Source organism: Orcinus orca, chromosome X (genome assembly GCF_937001465.1).
Source record: "Orcinus orca chromosome X, mOrcOrc1.1, whole genome shotgun sequence".
Lineage (NCBI taxonomy): Eukaryota > Metazoa > Chordata > Mammalia > Artiodactyla > Delphinidae > Orcinus > Orcinus orca.
Genome location: NC_064580.1, coordinates 101,651,857 through 101,673,808, shown reverse-complemented (window position 1 = coordinate 101,673,808; position 21,952 = coordinate 101,651,857).

The following is a 21,952-nucleotide window of genomic DNA, read 5'->3' as shown; positions in this document are numbered from 1 at the left end:
TTGCCTAGCAATTCCACTCATGTGCATATACCCAAGAGAACTGAAAGCATATGTCCACAAAGAACGTGTACAAAAATGTATATAAACATCATTTTTCATAATAGTACAAAAAGGGGAAACAACCTAAATATCCATCAATTAATACATAAACAACTTGTGATATATCCATACAGTAGAATATTTTCATCCCTATAAAGGAATGAAGTACATTCCTTTATATGCATGTTATGACATGGGTGAAACTTGAAAACATTATGCTAAGTAAAATAAGCCAGACATAAAAAGACCACATATTATATGAAACCATCTATATGCAATTTCTAGAATAGACAAATCCATAAAGTCAGAGAGTAGATAAGTGATTCTAGAGGGTTGGAGGAGAGGGTAACAAGGAGTGACTGCTAATCGGTACAGAGTTTCTGTTTAGAGTGATCAAATGTTCTGGAATTAGTGGTGACCATTGTACAACCTTGTGAATATATAATGTGGTATTAAGTAGAAGTGGATTGCAAAAAATAATTTAGTAAAATCTTACATCAGTTGTCTAAAACCCAATTGTTACTGCTTTCTGTGGTTTTTATGTCCTTAGTCTATGAACATAGCAATATGTACTTTAAAATGAAGACAGGAATCAATTTAGAAGATAATGGCAAATGTCCTGCCCTCAGAAATATGACAATTTAAATGAATCCAATGCTTCTGATTTTGAATCATATCTGTTCTCCTTGAAAGAATAATAAGCAGGCCTTTTCATCCTACTGATCCTTGAAAATAAATGGCAAAGCTTTCCTTACTGGATTTGGTCATGAAATAGAATCCTAGGATCATCTACTAATAAAGGCTAACAAAGCACAAATAGGAAATAGACACAAAAAATAAGGCAATTTGAAATGATGGGCATTTCTCAAATTTACTCCTAAGATATATTATAAAAAATTCTCCTCAAGAAAAGAATTCTATGGTAAAAGATGTTTGGAGAGCACTGCTTATCCTTTTTCTTGACTATCTTGGATTCATATTGAAGGCCTGAGAAATTCTACAGTAGTCTGTTGAACTTTTAAATCCAGATTTTGCTGAATATATTTGATCAATAAACACTATTCCAGACTCCTCTAAACATCTTCTAGTACTTCATTTGCACAGAATATACTTTGGGAAACACTGATTGGGCAATTCATAATTTGGCAAATAACACAAGTTTCTTGATAACATGTAAACATGACACTTAGACCATTTTTGAATCATTGATGCCTTGCTATGAAGATGGCTACAGTAAACATAGCTAGGATACTTGCATCTGGAACTATGAAAGTAGGAGGCAGGAGGCTCATGTGAGGTATGGCCCAGGGTAGCTTTGGGCTAGGAGGAAATGCTGGATTTCATTAGCCCTTTTTTTTTTTTGCGGTACGCGGGCCTCTCACTGCTGTGGCCTCTCCCGTTGCGGATCACAGGCTCCGGACGCGCAGGCTCAGCGGCCATGGCTCACGGGCCCAGCTGCTCCGCGGCATGTGGGATGTTCCCGGACCGGGGCACGAACCCGTGTCCCCTGCATCCGCAGGCGAACTCTCAACCACTGCGCCACCAGGGAAGCCCTCATTAGCCCTTTTTATTCAAGGCTTCATTCCCCTAAGAATTTTCCAGTGGAAAGTAGAGCTTTCATTAGAAACCTTGTCAAGAATATGGCTGAAGGTGGAAAACACTCATTTCTCAGTCCAGGAATAATAATACCCCAAAAATAGAACATTGGTGGGTATGTCAAGAGACTAACACCCTAGATAAGGAAATAGTGACTTGCAGATACAGTTTTTTTTTTTTTTTCTCCCACCTTTCACCAGCCCTCAGGAAGAAAACCTCTAAAACCTGCATTCAGAGATCTCAGGCACTGCACTAGGAACAAAGATTATATAGTGCCAGTAAACTGCAGCACATCTTAAAAGCATGTAACTAATTTCAGCTGAGTTTGTGAAAATAGGCAACTAACACTGATCAGCAGGAAAAAATGTCAGACCACCTCTTGCTGATAGACAAAGAAGGGCCTGACTTTTGGAGAGCTGGTGAGACTATTATAGTTAATTCTGATCTCATTTTTCCTCTATTTGATTAGCCAAATCAGATTTTACTCTGGACCCAAGGACTACCTTGTTTGGTGTTTCAAAAGAATATTCAACATATGCCATTGTTTCTTCTGTTTTGGAATCTTTTGAATTGGATAAACTTGACCTTGCCTAACTTCTTAGTTTATCTTTGTAAAAGAGAAGAAAAATGTGATGGAAGGAAATGTTTTTTGCTTTAGTAAACCATTACTAGAACATCAACTACCACCACCAGAAACCGTGCGTGCCAATATTTTAATCTGCATATGTAGCAGAAGAAAAAATATCCCTTTGTTTTATAATTTAGAATAGTTATCATATCTGTTACCAATAATTATATTTTTTAATGAATTTAAGTATGTTCTCATTCTGAGAGATACTCGAAATACTTATGATTGTTTCCCTTCTGGATGATTCTCGTATTTAAGAGTTTAGATAAGAACACTGTCCCTGTTATAGGAATTTCAGGCCTCTGGAGGTAGGGGAGGTACACGTCAATAATGAAGAGGTCTTACTTTCTAGTGTTTTGATGAATCATACCAGGTGAGCAGTAGCCACTCTGCCTGTGTATAGATAGCTCTACAAATGACACGTAACAATAGCCTTTTAAAGTTCAAAGAATGTCCTGATTGGAAAAAACAAACAAACAAACCTAATTTTCTATGGTCTGTTATTATTTTCCTTTGGGGGATAGTGGGGCTATAGGCAATAGTGTCCATATAGGAAGCAAGTACTTTTTGTAAGAGATGGCCACTGAACAGAAATTGACTTTGTTCACTTTATTCTGTTAAGAGGTGCCAGTTATTACTAGATCTGCTTCATCTGGGCAACAAAAGAGCACTTACCAATACAGGTTAGGTCCACCCAGTGCTGCATGTCTCCTTAACAATACCTGCATAGGGCTGAAACTCAAGACATCATAAAGATAAAATTGTATCCACCTTGTGGAACAAACTATATATTGGACGTTCAACAGTTTTCATAAGCATAAGCCTGTGTTGTATCATAAACATAGAGTGAATTATAAAATATTGATAGAACTTTTTAAAGCATAGATTGCCTGCAAAGCCCAGGAAGTTAACACAAGTAAGTGGGCCAGCTATAAACAAACAGAGTGGTAGACACGGGGAAATTGGGGAATACACGCTCACTCTAAATAGGGTAGCTATTATTTATCTAACACAGGTTGTGGCCACGTGGAAATGCAAACACGGGTGTGCCAGATTTTCTGAGTTTTCAAAAGAAGTTGGCAATTTGGATTTGTATTAGTTTCCCAATTTTGAAATCACCCGATGTCTGTAAGTCAAATGTGGCCCATTGTTGGCCAGTTTGGATCCTGTTCTGGCTGCCAACCCTCCTCTACAGGATATTAGCAGACGCACTTGGTCTGAAGTGGCTAGGATGGTGTCTGTCCCAGCTCTCATCTGTATTACTTCTTCCACCGACCTTATTGGCACGTTTATGTCCATATCCGGCGCTAATCTAGACCCTAAGAATTCACATCCTACATGCTACTTCTCTTATCAGTCAATGTATATTACTTAATATTAAGAGCTAATACTAATCTTTGGATTAGTATTAGCTCTTGCTCAACGTTCAGCTTTTAAAATTTAAAACGCTGTCTTGCACTATAAAGAAAATCTGCTGGGTATCTGTTGTTCTAGCTATTTCTTTTCCTATTTACTACCGTTCAATGTGGTCAGTGCTGAAATTGCAGAGTGCCATGACCTCAGAATAACAGTCCTCTCTGCTAATGGCTTCTGCAAAATAGCTTTTGGAGCTGTAACTTCTCTGACTTCTCTGTAACTTCTCTGACTGTAGGGAAGGAAAAGAACATCTTCCAGGTTAAGTCCTGTTTGGAAGACATTGCTCCCTGAAATACTTACTGCTGTAGTGGTTGCTGGTTTCCCACTATCAACAGTTGAAATTAAAAGGAATTAAGTGACTATATTCTTTATTTTTTTCACTGACATGTTATTTTTTTTATTTTTAATTTTTTTATTGACGTATAGTTGATTTACAACGTTGTGTTAGTTTCAGGTGTACAACAAAGTCATTCAGTTATACATTTTTTTTTTCAGACTCTTTTCCCTTATAGGTTATTACAAAATACTGAGTATAGTTCCTTGTGGTATACAGTAGGATCTTGTTGGTTATCTATTTTATATATAGTAGTATGTTTATGTTAATCCCAAACTACTAATTTATCCCTCCCCGCTTCCCCTTTGATAACCATAAATTTGTTATGAGGTGACTATATACTTATGTGCAATTGCACCCATTATAAAACTCTATCATAGTCCTATTGTCCATCTCCTCCACTAGACTGAGTGCTGAGGACACTCTTATTCATTTCAATCTGCATAATGTCAAGCACAGTGCTTGGCACATAGTAGATGCTCACTAAATATTTGTTGAATAAATTAATGAATAAATACATCCATCTGACACAGACATTTTCCACCCCTCTCTCCAGTGAGTTAAATCAGAACTAGCCGGTATTCATGGTAATGAAGTATGAAAACCATGCCAGGAAGTACCCTTATATGTAACCCACAAATCACCAATCAACACCTTGCACAGATTTTAGTTCTGAGGAAAACATCAATGTGAAGCGAATACTCTGTAGAAATTTGGTAGGCTGAATAATGAACCCCCAAAGATGTGCATGCCCTAATCCCCAAAACCTGTGAATATAAACTGTTACTTTACATGGCAAAAGGGATTTTGCAGATGTGATTAAGGTTACAGACATTCAGATGGGGAGATCATCCTGGATTATCCGAGGGTGGCTAATCTATTCACACAAGTCCTTAAAAGCAGAGAACATTTTCCAGTGTTGAGAGAGAGAGGTGATGATGGAATCAGGGTCAGAGAGATGCAACATTGCTGGTTTTCAAGATGAAGAAAGAGGGCCATGAGCCAAGGAATGTAGATGGTTTGTAGAAGCCTTCTAGAAGCTTCAGAAGGAACACAGCCAGGGTGACATTTTGATTTTAGCCCAGTGACACCCAGGTGAGATTCCTAAGTTACAGAACTATAAGATAATAAATGTGTGTTGTTAAGAAGTTTCTGCTGATACTCATATTGCTAGATCTGATTTTTCCTTTATTGAACATTTGTTAACTGTTAGATAAAAATGATCATTAAGCCTTCATAGGCCAAACTAGAATATGCTTTAATGGCAGCAATGTTCAATAGAATATTTTATGAGCATCCTGTTTATCTTTAACAACATCCATTTCGTAGAGTATGGTGATTAGCATTAAAAATTCTGAGTACTGGGCAACATTATCCAGCTGGCTGGGAGAACAAGGCCTTCAGATGGTTTTGTTAACACTGGCATTTACAAAGCCCTCTACAAGGTCCTGGAAAACAGGGGCTATAACAGGAATTGCAAAGAGGTGAGTCCATTTTTTTTAAGTATTTAATGTCAGACAAATTTGGGGACTACAAAAACACTGCTGGCCAGATACTTTTCCCCACTTACAGAAGAGTCTCTCGGAGTTTTAAAGTAAATGGGCCCCCTCCTCCTATCCTGGGGAATGAGACTGGTTCTGTGACACTCCAAGATCATCAACAATAATGTCTCAAATGAGAGCTCATATGTGAAAGCACCTTGAAACTCTAAATTGGTATATAAATGGAAGGGACTATTATCGCTGCCACACTCCCTTCAATGGATTCCCGGTCTTCTTCAAGGCTCTACTCACATCTAGCATCTCATTAATAAATGACTATAGCAACTCATATTTCCAGAGGTATTTTAACCTTCCAGTGTTACTTTATTGTATCTTCTCATTCTATTCTTCCGAGAAACCTGTGCCATAGGAGGTTCAGGTTGTATTAACCCCATGGGCAGAGGAGGGCACTGAGGTTGAAATTAGGTGACTGCAACTCAGCAAATATACTAAAAGCCATTGAATTGTTACACTTTAAATAGGCAAATGGAGTGGCATGTGAATTCTATCTCAATAAAGCTGTTATATAAAAAAATCATTGTTACCTACAAATTTTTAGAAAACTATTAAGTGACTGGCCCAGGTCTCATAGACAGCTACTTTCAGTGCTGGATCTTGCTGGTAATGATGGAAACTCAGGGAAGTGGAAGAAACATAGAAGCAGAACAGTGATTATTATAAACCACTAAATGTCAGATCACGAGACATGATAATTTCAAGCTCTGCTCAAAACTGAGTTCTCCTCTCCTCACTCCCCACCGCTGCGGAAGCTTTTAAATTTCTTCATGCCTTAATCAGCTCCTCAGGAGCTATGTTAAACCTGAACCTAGAGGTGAAGGCTGTCAACAGATGCAGCTCTGCAAAGCGGGTCAGACAGAAGCGTGGCAACGAAGCAGAATTGCCAACGTGCTTTCCCAATGGACTGTGCTTACTGACATTTGTTCGGTTTGTCTCGTGCAACATAAAGAAGCTTTATCTGCTGAGTATGCTCTATAATAATTTCCAATCCTAACTTTTAACTGGGAAAACAAAAGCAGCAATCACGTCCAAAGTTACATGACAACAAAAAACAGAGCTCAGAATAACCATCATTCTTCATTTATTTTTCCATTAGAGAAAGAATATGGATCTTGTTATGAAGCAAATATTGGTGAGAATTTTCTAGGCAGAATTGTGCATCTCTCCCAATCCCCATAAATGATGTATGCTGATTTTACTTCCACATAATTCCCAGGGTGCACCTGATCTACAAGCTGACATTTCTTTGTGAATCTTTAAGCTAATGTCTGCTCTGGTCTCCTGTGCAGAATCAAACGAAAATTTGCCTACTCAACTTTAGTCAAGTATTATGTATTTGCTTATGAATGTTGCCTGGGAAAAAATGGGTCATCTATTTTAAAGAGATTATTTTGTATCTGTATAAATGAGGGTCCCTAAAAGGCTTTTGGGGGATTTTATTCGCAAAGAACACATTTCAAAGAAGCTTTACATTTACCCAGACTATAGAAAGCTGTCCCAGCTGGAAAATGAAAATACCATCTCACTAATTACATCCTTTCATTATTGGAATAAAGTTCTGTTTGATGTACCGTGGCTGTTTCAGTAAATATGTTCAAGTGTCTTTCTCTGAAGATCAAGGGCATTTAGTAGAATTCATTGCCCTTAGAGGTGTGTCACCTAAGAAAAGGTGTGATGACCTGCTAACTATGGGAAACCTTTTGCAAGTGTCGTTTTCTGTTCCAGAATTTTACCATTACTGAAACTTTTCATTTCAACTGATCTACCTGTAACAAGCTCTTATTTTGCAACTTGGATAATTGACCCATAAGAATGCGTGCTAACTCTTCAGTTTCCCAAGTAAAAAGATTTTCAATTTTGACTCAAATTTTTACTGACTTTACATCCAACCACATCCTTATGAGCTTCTGTCATATGCCGACCCATTCTGGCCACTCTTAAATTGGTGACCTTTCCTTCATATGTCTAACATTTTTTCACTAGACCCAAGTTTCACCTCCGTAATCCTTTCTTGACAACTGAAATCACTACATATAGATTAACCACATTGTGTTGATTTATTTTAATTTGTCCATCAACTTGGTGAGTGGTGGAGAGTGAAGCTAACACACAGAGAGAAGCAGAAGCAGAAGCACTTATAAATCAGAAAGGATTAAAGGGGCTTTAGAAATTATCTGGTCTACAGTCAGAATGGCCATCATCAAAAAGTCTACAAACAATAAATGTTGGAGACGGTGTGGAGAAAAGGGAACCCTTCTACACTGTTGGTGGGAATGTAATGGAGAACAGTATGGAAGTTCCTTAAAAAACTAAAAACAGAGCTACCATATAAACCTGCAATCCCACTCCTGGGCATATATCCAGAGAAAACTCTAATTTGAAAAGATACATGCACCCCAATGTTCATTGCAGCACTATTTCCAATAGCCAGGACATAGAAGTAACCTAAATGTCCATCAACAGGTGAATGGATAAAGAAGATGTGGTATATATAAACTATGGAATATTACTCAATCATAATAAAGAATGAAATAATGCCATTTGCAGCAACACGGATGGACCTAGAGATTATCATAGTAAGTGAAGTAAGTCAGACAGAGAAAGACAAATATCATATGATATCCCTTATATGTGGAATCTAAAAAAATGATACAAATGAACTTATTTACGAAACAGAAATAGACTCACAGACATAGAAAACAGACTTATGGTTACCAAAGGGGAAAGAAGGGGGAGGGATAAATTAGGAGCTTGGGATTGAAAGATACCATTACATATAAAATACACAAACAACGAGGACCTACTATATAGCACAGGGAACTATATTCAATATCTTGCAATAATCTATAATGGAAAAGAATCTGAAAAAGCACATATATATATGTATAACACACACACATATACACATACATATATAACTGAATCACCTTGCTGTACACCAGAAACTAACACAACATTGTAAATCAAATATATTTCGATTAAAAAAAATTATCTGTTCTACACCCTCATTTTACATATATGGAAACTAAATGTCACAAAAAAATAAATTACTTATCAAAAGTCACAATTAATAATCATGAGAAATGTGGCCCCTAGAACTCAGGTTTCCTATAGTATTTCTGTCTATGCTTCTAACTTTTACCGTTTTATAGGTCTATATGAATTTGGGCATCTCTTCAACCTTACAGTTTCCTAAACACCTCTCCTCACTCACCTAGCTTGCTTTCCCCTCTCTGTTTTCTTCTTTTATATTACCATAATACTCTGTGCATACTTTCATTGCAGCATTCATCATGATGTACAGATAGAGTTGATTTTCTTATGTTTATGCTCTTGGACTGTGGATTTCTTGAGAGCAAGAGCTGGGTCTTGTTCAACTCTGACTCTTTATGTACAGAACTACACCTGGCACAAAATAGGTACACATCAACTGTTTGTGAAATAAAGTTGGATTTAAAATATTAGCCTCAACTTTCAAATTAAAACTGCACTAAGATACCATTTTCATCTACCCAACTGAAAATAATCTCTAAATCTAACAATATACCTTTTGTTGGTGAGGCCATGGGGAAAGAGCCATCTAAATCATTGCTGCTGAGAATGCAGAAAACAATAACTTCAGTGGAGGAGAATTTGGCAATATCTAGGAAAATTACATACGTATTTAGCTTTTGACCCAGCAATCTCACTTGTAGGAATTGATCTCAATGACATGCTGGCAAAAGTATGGAAAGATGTGAGCATGGTACTGTTTACCGTAGCACTATTTGTAACAGCAAAAGACTGGAAAATCACACAAATCTTCACCAAAAGAAGACTGAATGAACAGACTACAGTACATCTACAAAATGAAGTATTATGCAGTTTGAAACAGGGTTGGAAAGTATCTGTACATCCAATTGTCAAGTAATCATGAGGATTTTTTAAAATGAAAAGTAGCAAGGTGGAGAAACAGCTGCATAATATTCTAGCATTTATCTACTATTTATCTAAAATGTATTTGCTGTATTAAAAAGAAAAATGAAAGGATAAATTACAAAATAAAAAAGTAATGGTTACTAGCAGAAGATAAGGAGTAGGGAGAAATGAACAGTGATAGAAGTTAGGCTTCTTGGTTTGTAGATTTGCTTAGTAGAATATACCTTGTGTTTGAATATACCTTATTTTGTAGCTTTGACTTTAAAACAATGCAAATATTTTTTATAATTATAAAACAAAATTCCATTTAGAAAAGCAATCCTAAAATAAAAAACAATGTAAACAAATGAACCTGACCATGTATCCATGACATAATCACATAAGGAGGAAGAATTCTGAGCAACTGTAAATCACAGTAATTTGGTGGTATTGACTTACTGGGATGTGGCCTATGGATAAACTGCAGAAGGCATCTTACAGTTGTTTTTATTTTTTTCCAGTAATCATATCATATTAGTAATATTGGCATTATTATTCTGAGGTTCAATCAAATGGGCATTCATAGAGTGGTCATTGAGAAGCATGCTTTTCAGTGTAGTTAAAAGGAGATACATGTATAAAATCAATAAGGTTAATTAGAATAGGAATAGAAAGTATTAGCATGAATTTGTAATACATTTTACCTTAAAAATAAATGAAAACAACACATATTCCCTAGCTCTGAACACTTAAGGGACTAGAAACAGTGACTATCCCACTAGCACTAAACACTCCAGTGTCTAAATTATGGTTTCAAAATACAACTTCTTACTTAAAAGAAACCACAGCTCTTTGGGTAAATGACTAATTTCAACAATGGTGCAGGGAATGTACAAAATAAGCCTGGAACATGTGTTAATACCATAAAACAAGAACACCATCAAAAACTTCTGGAGTCATGTCAAAAGAACTCAAGAAAAAATCTGAATAAACTCAGAATGGCTTAAGGTGGGATCATATGAGCATCAATAAGGATATGAGTTACAAAAAATTTAAGTAAATTTACATACTTTAAATACGTTGGTATCCATAACTTCATAGTGATACTAAAAAGAATCATGGCTCACTTTTGGAGGATGCCAGGAAAAAATCCATTATTTTGAAAACTGGTAAATGAGGAGAAATAATCATTTTTCTTGCTTTTCCTATATGACCTACACATCATGGTTACTAAAGAGCAGATTAGGGAAAGTTTCTCTTTGTGGAAGTATCCCAGCTAATAAATGAAGAAAATATAATTGAATGAGAATATCAGCATTTGGTAATCCCTATTAAAGTGATGGTTCTGGGCAATAATCATCAATGACTGACAACATCACAAAAAAGGACAACCAGATATCAGGTACTTCTAAGGGAAGCATGCTGCACCATCTATGATGTAGTATTGACCCCCCAAATTGAATACATATCTGATCAAACCTGTAGATCTAATGACCAATTAACAGGAAATACAAGGGACAGAGAAATATGTTAATGACACCATGGGGATGCAGGCAGCAAAACCAAACTGTGAGTACTTCCACAGACAAAAAATTAGTTTCTCAGCAAAAAAAATTACAAAGAAAAATCAGTTATTTGAGTACCTAGAGATTAAAAGAGACTGAAGAGCTATATCCATTAATTCTAATATATGGACTTTATTATTTTCTGGGTTTTTTTTTTTAAACCAGAAATGTTTTTATTCTACTTTTATGCTTAACTGGTCCATTTATTTAGCTGAAAATAGAATCTTTGATTGAAAATCATTTGCTTTCAGAACTCTGAAGGCATTCCTTCATTATTTTCTAGTAGTTTCGTCAATGAAAAAAATCTGACGTCAGACTAATTTTATTTGTTGATTACCTGTTTTTTTCCCTTGCTGGAATATTTTAGGATCTTTTCTTTATCCTTTATATTTAAATCAAACAATTTATATATGTTAGGTGGACCTTATTTGGATTCCTATTCAAACAAACTATAAAAAGATAACTACTGAGGAATGGCTATTTGATGATATTAAAGAATAATTCTCATTTATTTTTAGGAATAATTTTTAAAGGGCCCTTAACTTTAAAGACATGTTCCAAAATATTTTTCAAATAAAATAATATTATGTCTAACATTTGTTTTTAAATAATCCTGAGTTTGTGGCTGGGGTATAAATGAAATAAGATCAGCTATGAATTGATAACTGTTGAAGCTGAATGATGGGTGTATGAGGATTTGTTATACTATTCACTCAACTTCCATGTATGTTTGAAAATTTTCATGGTAAGATCCTCAAGACTTCAGCCTGAAGTTTATCAATAAGAAAATAAAATTTGGCTTAATATTTCATTATCAAACCTTCCATTGTAACCATTTTAGTGTCTCCTGCCTAAATCTCATTAAAAAGAGAGAATGGCAGATGGATCTATTCTATAATATATACCACAGTCGTTAAGAAAAAAATAGTTGATTTTTCTTCCTCAGTCCACACTTAGGGAAAGGTTGAAAAAAATCCTTCGGTGTCCTCTTCCTACATTCCATCAGGATAACTTCTGTCAGCAAGTTTAAGAAGGGTCATGATGAAGCTAAGAGGATTCACCCTACTAATGAACTAGATCCAAAGGAAAAAAGAAGTAAATGAAATGGTCTGCTGTGTAAAGTCCAATATAAAAAAGATGGGTAAAACTGGGCTAATATAGGTTGGTCTAACTAGCTAAGGAGAAGACCTATTTATCGTAGCAGCAGTCTTCATAAACTGAAACAATGCTCAGAACCAGATGGGTAGCATCGTCTTCCATTTTTATCTAATGTTCCATTTTTATCCAATAAGAGAACAATCATAGCTAGTGTAAGGTGAGAAGGGCATCAAGACCCAGCCTCAAACAAAATGGAGCTATCAAGAGATAGTCAGGGAATCTAGGACCCTCTCGATTAGTCTAGGAGTTCCAGAAGGAGCTTGGTGTACAAATTAGGGAATCAAGACAGACATCACATGATACAGACTTGACAAATATAATAGTATTGGGAGAAGGCTGCAGCTTAGGCAACTTGAAGTGTCATAGTTATTCACAGCCAATACTAGAACCTGGATAATGAATACGATCATAAACACCCGACTGACTTGTCACATATGGTTTAAAAAAAATGCATGGGTCTAAGCTTGTAGGCTGAAGCCATTCAGTGCCTACAGCTAAACAGGGATGGGAGAAGCAGGGGCTGACACACTCTGCTTATCTCTATGCTGTTAGCCCTGCCTATAATGCATTTTCCTGTTGAGGTGCCACTTCTCATCCTTTAAAAACCGGGTCAAATATCATAGCTTTCTAGGAAACATTTCCTGATGGAGATGGAAAAGATCGTTCCTCCTTTAATCCCCCAGAGTATTCTGCCTGTAATTCTTTTATGACATTTATCTTACTTTGCCTTTTTCCTTTCTCTTGTATGATTAGCTTGCCTTTAAGAGATTATAAACTCTTCAAGGGCAGGGATCATGTGCTCATCTTTTTATCACTCTCACCACAGAGTAGATACTATAAAAGTTATGTGTTTGATTGAGAGTTTGTCTTCCAAGTTGAAAAGTTGATTCAGAACTTCAGGTTTAAAGTGATGTGGGCTAGTAGTTTCTGTTTCACACGCACCCACTTTCCTACAATAATACCTATGAAGACAGGAAAAAAGACCAAAAAAAAAAAAAAAAAGATTGACAAGCAAGTAATTGTCAGAACCTGGAATAGGTTTTGTCTAATTATAGGACATCCACAATGAAATTGGCAATGGCAAGTGGAAGTTGGCAGATGCTTTGCAAGCAGAAATGAAAAACACCTGTTGTCCTGATAGCACTGGGGAGAGGCTCATCCCTCCCACACTGCCTGGCCCCAGGGTAGGTACCATTCAGAAAAACAGGCAAGCCAACCAATACAAGGCAGGTACTTTTTTTAGGTGACCAAGGTACTATTAAACTCTCCTATCAGGTCTTACCTTTCTCATTCATTCAGTGCCTATAACTCAAGAAAACAATGTGACAGAAAACATGAAGTGAACTAGGAACTGGCAGTGATATACTGCATTCTGCAAGGAATGGACCCAAGTTCACTAGCTTTGTTTGAATTAGGAAGAGACACTCCCTCTTAGTGGATCCAGCCTTATACACGCATATCTTGGAGAATGAAGTACATTCTAGGTTACACCCTGCATTAAACCAGATGACCCTGTGTAGAGCCAAACCTGCACAACCATACTCAGCAGCTCTGAAGAGTCCCAGGAAGTAAAAGGCTGCAGTTGGAGGAAGGGGTGGAAGCGTAACTGGTGGATGCTGAAGCTTAGAGTTTTTCATTTTCTTCTTTAGTTCAGTGTCAGAGAAATGAGCATGGAGAGAAAACTAAAACATAAATGGGGATCCTAACAAAGTCTGCTTAGATAAATGGTTCTCAGCCCAGGGGCAATTTTGGCCTCCAAAGGATATTAGTCAGTTTGGAGACATTTTTGGTGGTTATACTAGGGGAGGACATCATCTTTGGTGGTCACACTGTCATCTAGTGGGTAGAGGCCAGGGATGCTGCTAAATATCCTATAATATACAGGACCACTCCCCCCAAAAACACAAAAAAGAATTATCTGGCCCAAAGAAGCTGAGGAACCCTGAAATAGATAAATGCCTGCTAGCAATGTAAATTGAGTGAGGAACAGAAATATCAACTGAATTTGAGAATAAGATTTTATCTATATATATATTGGAAAAGATGAGGGGAAAAGGGATGCCTCTCATACCTCATGACATTGGGACAGACTAGAGCTCTTCTTGTTCCAGGAGAAGGAGAACAAATGATGAACATGGGGTCTATGAAAGGATACTGCAGAACAGAGGAAAGGTGATGTTTTTGAAGGCTTAGTGGAGAAGCGGATTTTGACAATTATTTGTCCCAGGAAACAGAGAAAAGAAACTAAACTTCTTAGCATTCTAAATAGAATTCAATAAGACGTGGTCTCTATGAAATAAGAACAGAGAAAAATGAATAAAAGATAAGACAATGCTATGCAAAATCATCTAGATAAGCTGAAAAGAAGTTCTGTGGGGAAACGATTCTGAAGAAACTAAAATAGCAAACAATGAATAAAACACACTCTACAAGCAGAAAACAACAGAACTGACACTAAGGAAACTCCACGAAACAGGGCAAGCTGAGAAACCGTAGCAGCGAGGAGAAGATAGTCAAAAACAATGGGAAAAATAAAAAGAGAGATTCAACCACAGATAATTGTCATTCCAGAGCAAAAGACTAGAATAAATGGAACAGATATAATAACAAAGAGCATAATAATTGAAAACTTTTCTGAGCTGAATATATACCAGAGTCCAAAATTCTCAGGGTTTCCTGAATACCAGCAAAAGAAGTTTGTTTTTTTTTAATAAAAAGGTCTACAGCTACACATATTCTCACAAATATTTGATTTGACTTTATTAACAATAATTAAAAATATCCTACAAATTTTGAGGCCTGCATGGGTAGGGACATAATTCTCTACATAGAAATAAAAATCAGCCATTTCAGATGTCACAAGTCTTCCTTGATACACTCAGAAGAACATGTTAATAATTGTGCAATATATACAGAATTCTGAGGAAGAAACATTCTGCAACAAGAACTGTATACTTAGACAAGGTGTCATTTATTCGTATCAGATATGAAAGAGCCTGAAAAATGCACCAACAAAAAGCCTTTCTTAAAACAAGCAAACAAAAAAAATACTTGACCACATGGTGCTCCAGACCACGTAGCAATGAAGCTCGATGGATAAGTCAAGCAAAGGCTATTCCTACCTTAAGAGAACTGCCATTGCTCACTGAATGGAATAAAGCACGGAGCCTCCCAAAGGATATAGATATGATTGTAAAACTTGAATGCAAATGGTAAAAAGTTGTATTATAAGAGATCTATGATGAGAAAAACATAATGGCATACCAAAACACTAGATGTTAAACTCTAATGGAGGGAGACGGACAATTAATAAGGAAATGATTGAGCATATAAATAAACAAATACATAAATAAACAAAAGAAATCATTATAAATGCTATTAATACTATGAAGGAAAGAAATAGGATGCTGTGATGGAGAATAACTGGGTAACCTACTTTCATGGAATAACTTTCCTAGGATGTTTCATTGAAGCTGAAATACCTGAAGGATGAGTAAGGAGTGAGAGGAGCAGAGTGCGCTATGGGTGAAGGTCATGACAGGTGCACAAGCCCTTGTGGTGGGAAGGAACATGGCACATTGGGAGAACCAAGCTGCAGCCTCACTAGCTTCTTTCAGAGTGAGCCTGAGAAAGCATGGTTGAGACTCGATGCTAACGAGGTAGGTAGGAGCAGCCACATCATCCGGGTTCTTATAGTCTGTAGCAATGGTTTGCGGGTTTATTCCAAGAGCAGTAAGTTTTAAATTGAGGAGGGGTAGAATCTGATTTACTTTTCAAAAGAAAAGTATAACTGCTCTGTGGAAATATATTGAAGTTCTTTTACATGACACAGAGACAAAAATTTTGTCATGTACATAAACTATTTCAAAGCACAGAAAAATATGAACAGCTTCCCATATGATTTTTTGAAGAGAATATAGTGCATAAAATCTGATAAAGATAGCTCAAAGAAAGAAAGCTAGAGATAAATCTCACTGTTAATATAGATGTGAGTCCTAATTAAAATAATGATAAAACAAATTTATTGGTATATTAAAAGCAAAACGTACCATGACAATCCCAGGGAAATATAGATCCCAAGTATTAATCCATTAAATTAAAAACCTGAATGAGAAAAATGAGATAAATATCATCAAAGATGGAAAAATAAAGTATTTGATAAAATTAAAGGCCTATTACTGACTTTGAAATTTCCAAATAAACTAGGTATAGAGGCATCATTTCTCAAGATGATGTAATTTATCTACTGTGAACACCCCCTAAAATGGATTATCCCAGTGTTTTCAATATCTTTCTTCAAGTTGCCAAAAAATGTAACAACATCAATAATAGTAAGAACAGCCATAGAAACATTTATAGAGGATTTACCATATGTAAGACAATGGTTTATTTTATGTGACTTATTCCCTTTAATTTTCACAGCAGTCTTCACAATAAATGAGTTCTATTTTATCTCCATTTTACAGATAAAGAAATTGAGATTCTGAGTAGATATGATATATAGAAAAAATATGCAAAATTAACATTATTTGTGAACAATAGTATTATATGCCTAAAAATCAAAGAAAATACATTTCAAGTAGAACAGAGAGTTCAGTTATGTTGGCCAGATCTTTTTTAAAGAGACATAGTTGTACAGCAGAAAAGAAAAACAGACGAATACATTGAGACATACATTTTATGTATTCAAAATTGTAAATTTGTTAATTCTTGCCAAACTAATTAATATATGTAAATCAACTCCAATCAATTAAATTCAATTATTATTATTTTTTTATTGAAGTACAGTTGATTTACCATACTATGTTAGTTTCAGGTGTACAGCATTGTGATTCCATATTTTTGCAGATTATACTCCATTATAGGTTATTACAAGATAATGGATATAATTCCCTGTGCTATACAGTATATCCTTGTTGCTTATCTATTTTATATATAGTAGCTTGTATCTATTAATCCTATGCCCCTAATATTTCCCTCCTACCTTCCCTCTCCCCTTTGGTAACCACAAATCTGTTTTCTATATCTGTGAGCCTGTTTCTGTTTTGTGTATACACTCAGTAAATTCAGTTTTTTTGAATTGATAAATGGGTACCAAGATGAATAAAAGGGTGAGAATATCTGTGGAAAATGTGGAAAAAGAATAGTAAGGAAAGATTTGTCCTATCAGATAAAACACACATCATAAATCTAAGAAAATGAACATCGTAACATTATTGCAAAAGTAGAATATCTAATCAAGAGAACAGACTAGAAAGCCTGAAAAAAACTTTAATATAAAAATAATGTGGAATAAAGTAAATATGTTATTTCAAATAAGAGTAAAATGATGAATTCTTCAATTAATTTTCCTGATACAACTGATTTGGAAAATAATATTATGTTTGAACTCAATCTGATTTCATAGCACTAAACTATATAATAGGTAGACTAAAAAATAAACTGTAAAACAACAAATACGTTATAAAGCCAGAGGGACTTCCCTGGTGGTCCAGTGGTTAAGACTTCACCTTCCAATGCAGGAGGTTTGGGTTCGAACCCTGGTCAGGGAGTTAAGATCCTACATGCCTCATGGCCATAAAACCAAAACATAAAACAGAAGCAATATTGTAACAAATTCAATAAAGACTTAAAAAAAAAAAAATGGTCCACATCAAAAACAAAAAAGCCAGAGAAAAACATAGGTGATTATTTCTCCCAACTTGATTTTTATAATTGAAACCTATTATCATTTTGGAAATAAAAGTACTAAAAAATGATTTAGAGAAATATAAATATCTCTACCCAATAGAAAGAGGGCAAGGCACATAAAGAGACAGTCATCAAAAGGAAAATAAAAATAGTAAATAAACATTAAAAAATTTAACCGAAATATATGTATGATCTTGGGCAAGAACATACTTAGATTCTTAAAGGCTCAAAATCCTCATTTGTAAAATGATAGAATAAGAAAGGGGAATACTTTGTCTTCACTGTCCATGAGTGTAAAGCCAACTGGTCATAAAATATCTGCTGTGATAAAAATTAGTACATACGGTCTTTGAATGGGGGCTGCCTCCTTATTAAAGGTATACTTCTATTTACCATGCCAAGGAAAGGCAGGCTGTAGTAGATACCCAGGTGGATTTGTTGATAGGAAAGTGGGTCACAATGCCCTTTCAGCATAGCCAAAGTGCAGTTCAGTCATCAACATTTTGTAAAGCATCATTTTTCTACTTGATTTATATAGGTGATCCCAGCCAAGTCCGTATTTCTGTGCTTCTGGGGAAGATGAAATTTGTTAGATGTTTTTGTCACTTTGCAATTATATGTCACAATTCGACTATTCTATTTTCTTTTCTTTTCTTTTTTTTTTATGGTACGCGGGCCTCTCACTGCTGTGGCCTCTCCCGTTGCGGGAGCACAGGCTCTGGACGCGCAGGCTCAGCGGCCATGGCTCACGGGCCCAGCTGCTCCGCAGCATGTGGGATCCTCCCGGACCAGGGCATGAACCCGCGTCCCCTGCATCCGCAGGCAGACTGTCAACCACTGCGCCACCAGGGAAGCCCTCTTTTTTCTTTTTAATTATTTTATTTATTTTATTTTTGGTGCATTGGGTCTTTGTTGCTGTGCACGGGTTTTCTCTAGTTGTGGCGAGCGGGGGCTACTCTTCGTTTTGGTGTGTGGGCTTCTCATTGCAGTGGCTTCTCTTGTTGCAGAGCATGGGCTCTAGGCACACGGGCTTCAGTGGTTGCAGCACACTGGCTCAGTAGTTGTGGCACAAGGGACCTAGAGTGTGCAGGCTTCAGTAGTTGTGGCACGTGGGCTCAGTTATTGTGGCTCCCGGGGTCTAGAGCGCAAGCTCAGTAATTGTGGCACACAGGCTTAGCTGTTCCGCGACATGTGGGATCTTCCCAGACCAGGGTTCAAACCCATGTCCCCTGCATTGGCAGGCAGATTCTTAACCACTGCACCACCAGGGAAGCCCGACTGTTCTTTTCTCTTGGAAATATAGAGTGTCTCAGAACAGATTGCAGATTATGTTGACCCTTCATGTCCTATGTAAAATAATAAGTACTTTGTTGAAAAGAATTGCTCTCACAAGAGAAAAACAAGTCTATGAATTTTAATTTGTTTTTAAATCTGAGGAAAAAAAGTCTATAAAAAAAAGATGCCAAAATATGGAGGAAAGAAAGGCACCAACAATAAACCTTTTGCTACAACCTCACAGCAAATTTATAAACCAATTTTTAAAATGTGGGATACATTCAATAATAAATAATAAATAAATAAATAAAATGTGAGGTAGGAAAAAATTAAGCGCTTCACTTATCTGGTGCTCAGATCTGTGTTATCCAGAATTTTTGAACAAATATATTTATTGAATGAGTGGATGCATAAACTCAAAGATTGTTTATCTAGTATTCCATCTCACAACAGATTATAAGAAGCACATTAGAATGGGGCAGATTGAAAAAGCTGTTGAAGACTGATACTCTGTAATAAAAGAAATAGCATACTGCAAAATTATTTAAACACACACACACACAAACACAGCCTAGAGCCATTTGCTGCAGGGACAAACAGCTCTATAAGCATAATGGACCCTGCGGATGTCAGAGACATTACAAGTCTGAGTAGTAATAGACATAATAACAGCTCTTATTGATGGAACATTTACTATATGGACAGGTACTATACCAAGGGCTTTATACACACCATTTCACTTCATCCTCACAACAATCTTATGAGATTGGTACTATTATACCAATGTTATAGATGAGGAAACAGAGAGATTAAGCAATTGTCAAAGGTCACACTGATCATAAGCAACAGAGTTTGGACTGAATTCCAGCCTCTCTGACTCTAAAGCCCTGTGGCCTTATTCATTCTGCTGTGTTGTCTTCCCCAGTCAGGTTCACACACCCTACTGTGCTGCAGAGTCCAAATCCCCATTTCTTGTCCAACATTGTTTGTCAATCACTCATTTCACAAGTATATTAAGCGCTTAATGGGACGAGCACTGTTCTAGGGATTGTCCTAAAGGAGGGTTGTCCTATAGGATTGTCCTAGTCTAATGAGGCAGTGCGTGTGCAAAACAATTTATCAGCAATGCCATAAAGTAGCTCTAGCATTTTTCTTGGTTGGTGGAGGGGGATGAATTATCATTACATACTTGCAATTCTTTACAACAGAATCTAATTTCAGTGCATATTTTTCATCTCACTTTTGTTCGTAGTCATCCAAGAATGCTGCCTCCTGAAGCCCAGTGACATTTCCACCAGCCCTTTAAAAATGATGGAAAAGGGGGAGGGAATTCTAAACATAGAGAAGAGAATACACAAATGCATGAAAGTAACAGAATAATAATGAATGCAGCGACTGGAGAGTCTTCTGGATAGCTCACAGTGGTTCTCAAACTTGAGGGATCTGGAGCACCTGCAAAAAACAAGATTCCTGGTCCCCATTCCAATGATTCTGATTCAGGAAATCTGGGGTGGTGCCAAGAATGTGCATTCTAAGCAAGCCTTCACCCTCTCACCCAGATGACTCTGATGCAAGACATGGGGAAGAAACCCTGTGCTGGAGTTTTCTGAACGCAAGAAGCAATGAAAGGCCAGGCTCAGGAAACCTAACAAACAGCCTTGTACAAATTTGGCATCAAACCTGAGGCAGACTCTTGGGCCCCGGCTCTGGCCCCTTTGCCGGGTTACGTACTACCACACAGACCTTTAAGTCATTTTGCCTATGGGCTGCAGGTATACATACAAGCCCAGCCACCTGTGGTCTTTTCTTTTCTTAGCATAGACTCCAGTGCAGTCCTCGGAATGAAGCTGCTTAGTGGAATCTGTGTGCCAGGGGAATGAACACAACCAACAACACTTCATGAATATTAGTTACTGGCCAAATCTATCCTTAAACAACCCATCCCCTACCTCCCCATCTCCCCCACCCCCACCAGTCTCCCCCTTTCTCTCTTGGCAGATGGCAGGTCTCCAAGATTGCTCATGAGCTACAATTAGTCCATAAACCAAAGAGGAACTACGCGTCTTTCAGGAATGATTTGCAGACCTTTGGCCCCAGAGGTATGGAATGGGGCCAGTTTCTGGCTACTCTCCTTGAAGTATGAAGCTATGAACCTATATTTCAAGCACACAAGTTTTAAACTCTCTCTCTGAGATATCTCAAACAGGAAGGTAGGGAAAACGAGTCTGCAGGAAAGAAAAACAACCACTACACCACAACAAAATTTAGAGCCAATTTAATATATGACCAGAATTCATTAAACAATTGATGTATTCCTGGAACTGTACAAAATGCTATAGGAAAGGGAATGACATTACTCCTGTTCCCAAGTAGCTTAGAGTCCAGGTGTGAAGGAGAAAACTAAAGCACATGAAGATGTGTCTTTAGGTCTTGCACCGAATTCTGTGTGTTGGGGTGTAATGTCCCAGACACCAGCTGGGTGTCTTACAGTTCAACTCAATTCTGACAGTTTCTACCAGGAGACAGCATCAGATTCCACAGGTTAAGGTTCAGTCCCACAAGGCTGTCACCCACCCCCAACCAACACACACTTCAGACACCATTCTCAAGTCCAGATTATCACCTGTGCTTCTGACCAACTGGCTATAGACCAGAGGTTCCAGTGACCCCTCCTTGGATTCTTGGCTCACAGAACTCAGGGAATCACTTACTTAAGTTTACCAGTTTGTTAAAGGATATGATAAATGGTATCCCAGATGGAAGAGAGGCACAGGGCAAGATATGTGGGAAGGGA